Consider the following 4,951-nt stretch of genomic DNA (forward strand, 5'->3'; position numbering starts at 1 on the left):
TGGGTTTTATCCAATCTCTCAAAATGTTTAGATTTTATTCTTTAAACCTTTAATGCTTTAAAATAAGGAATGGTCTAAATTATTTTTATACTGATGCAGGCTGGAAACTTCCCCTTTTCTTCAGGAAACCAGCTCTTCCTGTTYCATGACTCTCTTTCTGCCTGACTATGATTTTTTATGATTAAATAGAAAAAAGTAGAATTAAAGCAAAGTTTGCAGGACACAATAACAACAAACACAACCAGATTCATTTTATTACCGTCTGACTCTATTGTTGGGTCTTGATGTCACCTGTGTAATTATTCTTAAGGTATATTTTTAAGGTATTTATTTATTGTTACTATTAAACTAAAATCTCCAGCATGGGGAAGTGGGATGAGCTCGACTTTTCTCGACACCTAAAATCTTTCAGAAGATTGTAAAAATGCACTGAATCGTATCAAATTGTATCGCTCAACAAATATCGTGATACATATTCGTGACCAGAATATCGTATATTGTATCGTATTGTGAAATTATTGTATTGCTACACCCCTACTCTAACAGCGATTTTTCATCAACTCTCTCATTAGAATGCAGTATGAAAACGTTAGCTGCTATGCTAACAACCAGCGGTTACATTAGCTGCTACGCTAACAATCAGCGGTTATATTAGCTGCTACGCTAACAATCAGCGGTTATATTAGCTGCTATGCTAACAATCAGCGGTTATATTAGCTGCTACGCTAACAATCAGCGGTTATATTAGCTGCTACGCTAACAATCAGCGGTTATATTAGCTGCTACGCTAACAATTAGCGGTTATTTTGGGCCAATTTAGCTACATAGGAAATATTTTCCGGTTGTTTAGAAGCAAATTTCTGGCTGCAAAGTCAAGTAATTCTGATCTTTCATCCTTACCTGGGGAAGGTAATCCTAATGAATCCAGTTTGTTTCGTAAAACGGTTGAAACACACAGCACAGGACTTAAGGAGCTCCGATCCTCTGCTGCCACATAGAAGATGGCGGACGGTTTTACGTAGGACTCAGCGATCCATGAGGGATCTACGGATATGATGTCTATGGGAGCAACGGCACAAGCTCATCAGAGCCACTGAAGTGAGGAGCTAACTGTTAGCTGTGGCTCTGCAGTTCATTATTTCATTACTTTTGCTGAATCATGATAATCTGCCTCATTAGCAAAACTGCTACACTGTTTGCTTAGACTTGAGCTTTTTTTGTTAAAGGTAGCAAACATTCATATTTAACTCTTTAACTTTTAATTAGAAGAGTTTGAAACGGGAGGAGGGGCTGAGCAAGTGGCTGACAGCTCTGTGATAATAAGCTGTGTGGGAGCCGAGAACAGAAGAGAGAACAGGTAGAAAAAAACTAAAACATTATGCTTTTATTTCTCATAGTCTTCAACGTAGAGCCTTTAAAACCACAAAATAAAATCTGAATATTTTTCTATATAAACCCTGGTGCTTTAAGTGTTATGTTTAAGTTAGGATACTTGCCAGATATTCATTCCTATCTACTTATTGGTTCTCACTCATCCAGGACTAAAAAAGGTTTAAAAATGAAGCAACTTAAGTTATAATTTAAATAGCCAATAACTTGTATTAGGAGCCAATTCGATAAATCTGAGTTTATGAGGAATTTTATTAAGAGCAGTTACTCATTAAAGCTTTTGTATTTAAAACCTTAAAGTTTTGTAAAAGTGTAGCAGTCAGACTGAACAAAACTCGTATAGAAGCAACATTTGAGTTTTAGCTTTATTTCTCAATAAGTTGCTTACTGAGAAAAACACATTTGATGTGCATTACTAATCATTTTTGGTCCTGCTGCTTGAATGTGGTTTAAAACATTTTAAACCACATTTTACGTTACATTTCAATGTAACTTTGCTGACCCCCACAAAATGAGTCTTAGGAAATGTTCCTGTTTATCGTCCCCCCCAGTAATGAGATGGGATCTACGCTCGTCTTAACCCCCTGACATTGAAAGAAAGAAACAAGAGAGACATGAACAAAAGAACAAATCCTCAACAGAGAACAATAAAGTACAATAGGACAGCAAATTACGCTATGAAAAAACGAATTAGAGCTCAAGCTCCGCAAACAGAAGATATTGATAATGAATGAGCCATATGATTATTGGCTGTATTCTAGCAAACTATTCCTGTTTATGACAGAGAACTTATTATAACAGAACAACAAACTGTAAACCCAAAAGGATCGGGATGAACTTGGAACCAGCAGGTGGAGCATCATGTAGCGGAGGGAGGGAAGATCTCACTGCCTTTGATGAAGGCTCGTCCAGCGGTGAGACTTTCTTCCTGTACTGATGGCCAGAGAAGGTGACGTTTTTCCAGGTCCTCCGCTATCAGGTCCTCTGCGAAGCGCATGTTGTTGTCCGATGAGTAGCTTTCAAGCTCCATCATGCGGTTCCCCACGGTTCTCAGCCGCTTCTCCCCCTTTTTAGCAATAGCATCCACCTCCATTACTTTCTTTTTAATATCAATCAATTCTTCAGAAACAAGGTCAATAGTTTTTTTAAGCCCCTCAATTTTTACTCTTTCCATGCTCTCGAGTGAGTCAGCCGGGGCATTGATGATGGCGGACAGTCTGATAACAATGTCATCTGTAGCGGCGGAGGGCTTTCCCTTCTTTTTAAGAGGGGATTTTACTGGGATATCTGGCAACGGTGGGAGTGAAAAGCTAAAGGGCGATTCCACCTAATTTTTCACTACCTTCTGCATCTTTAATCGACTCTAGTTTAAAAACTACAACACCTAAACACTTCAAATCTGGACTAGATTATTCTCCTCTTCAAGCTGGATATTTAAAACCATGTTTGGGATTTGTGAAACATTTTTCCGATTTGTGAAAACTCAAAGTTCAATTTTCACAATTTTTTTGCATCTGGATCACCATAGATCTGCTCTAATTAAAAAACTACAATGCCTAGACTCTTCAAACCTGGACTAGATTATTCTGCTCTAATAATAGAATATTTATAACCATGTTTGTGATTTGTGACACTTTATCTGATTTGCGAAACTTCAGTAAARTGCGATTTTACTACTTTTTTGCATCTGGGTTGCACTAGAATAGATCCAGCTCCAAATTTACAACTCATAGACTCTTCGACCTTGGACTGGATCATTCTGCTCTAATAGCAGAATATTTGAAACCATGTTTGGGATTTGTGAAACTTTTATCTGATTTGTGAAACTTCAAAAAAGGGCAATTTTTGCCCTTTTTTTATCTCGATCACACAAGATCTGTTCTAATTCCAAAACTACAACACCTAGACTCTTCAAACCTGGACTCAATTACTCTGCTCTAATAGCATAACATTTAAATCCATGTTTGTGATTTGTGAAATCTTTTTCTGATTTGTGAAACTTCAGTAAAGGGCCCTTTAATGCAACACTTCCTTCCCTACCTGACCTTCTCTGACTCAACACTTGCTGGTCTCTCCATCCTCATGTTCTGATCGTCTCTAGCAGCTGGAGGAATCAGTAAGACCTACAAGCCTGTCCTGCTTCAGCTGCACTCTGCTGGTCATACTAGAATGGGGAATTAGGAGTTCACCAATTTAATTTAATATCATAACACAGCAAAAGGCATATTACATCTAATTCGGAATAAAACTAATTACAAGACACATACACACCAAATAATAAAAAACACAGAAATTATGTGAATATCCTCCTTGTGATCTACTAGCTTAGTTTTACATTTTACATCTGGAAGAAAATATATATTTAAGAGTTACATTGCCTCCCCTCATCGACAACACTGATTATGTGCTTGGTAAATAAATCATCTGCAGTCACTTGACGTGTGGTGCAGATTAACGTGGACCTAATAACATTGGTGCAACGATCCGCTGTTTTCCCACTTTAGCTTCAATGCTAGTTAACACACACAAACACACACACACACACACACACACACACACCCACTCACACACACACACACACACACACACACACACGGAAGATTAAACAACAGTTTTTAACACCTATTTCCTCCAGATACATTTGGTATTTTCCACGCTTAATGCCACTCGACAGAGGTTCGCTGGTTAACGAATTCAACATAAAGACAGGCGAATATTACACAAGCCTAGTTTATGCACTTTACCTAGTGCTAACATTAGTTAGCACAATATGCTATCGAGGATCGCGGCAGACAAAATATGTGACTGTCGTCATAATTTGTGTAAGATTTCTTCTTTGAAACAGGGTGAATACTTTAGCAGCTGCTATCGCTTTAGTCAGCGCTGCTTCTTCTTCTTCTTCTTCTTCTCCTTTTGATTTTTATTGGCGGCTGGCATCCAACTTAAGGTGCATTTACCGCCACCTACCAGACTGGAGTGGTCATCAGAGATCTCAGAGGGAATTTAACACCTCAATGATGTGTACGATGTGCAAATTCACATTTTAACACACTCATTAAATACATGTATGAATGCATGAGCATACACCGGCATGCACACACTTACATACACATATTCTAAATATGATTAATTAACCCAGTGTTATTTAAGATAGGGTTAGATTGATCATAGACAGTCCTATATACTTTCTGCTTAGTAATGACTTTAAAAGTTGACGTTCCTCTGAGTATTTATCACATTCTAACAAGACATGTTCCACTGTTTCCATCTGATTGCAATAATTACAAACCCCAGTCTCAGGCTTTCCTATTTTAAAGAGCGAACTGTTAAGTCCAGAATGTCCAATTCTAAGTCGAGTCATAGCTACTTCCACTCAGACAATTATTACCTCCCACACTCTTTTGAATTGCATATAACTGTCTCCCATTATCATGGTTATCCCATTGCTCCTGCCAAATCTTAATCATTTCTTTTTGAATAATAGATTTACCCTCACTTTTACTCAAAGGAATATTCAAATGAACAATTTCTGATTTCAAGGCCTGCTTAGCTAGAATATCTA

Source organism: Poecilia reticulata, unplaced genomic scaffold (genome assembly GCF_000633615.1).
Source record: "Poecilia reticulata strain Guanapo unplaced genomic scaffold, Guppy_female_1.0+MT scaffold_280, whole genome shotgun sequence".
Lineage (NCBI taxonomy): Eukaryota > Metazoa > Chordata > Actinopteri > Cyprinodontiformes > Poeciliidae > Poecilia > Poecilia reticulata.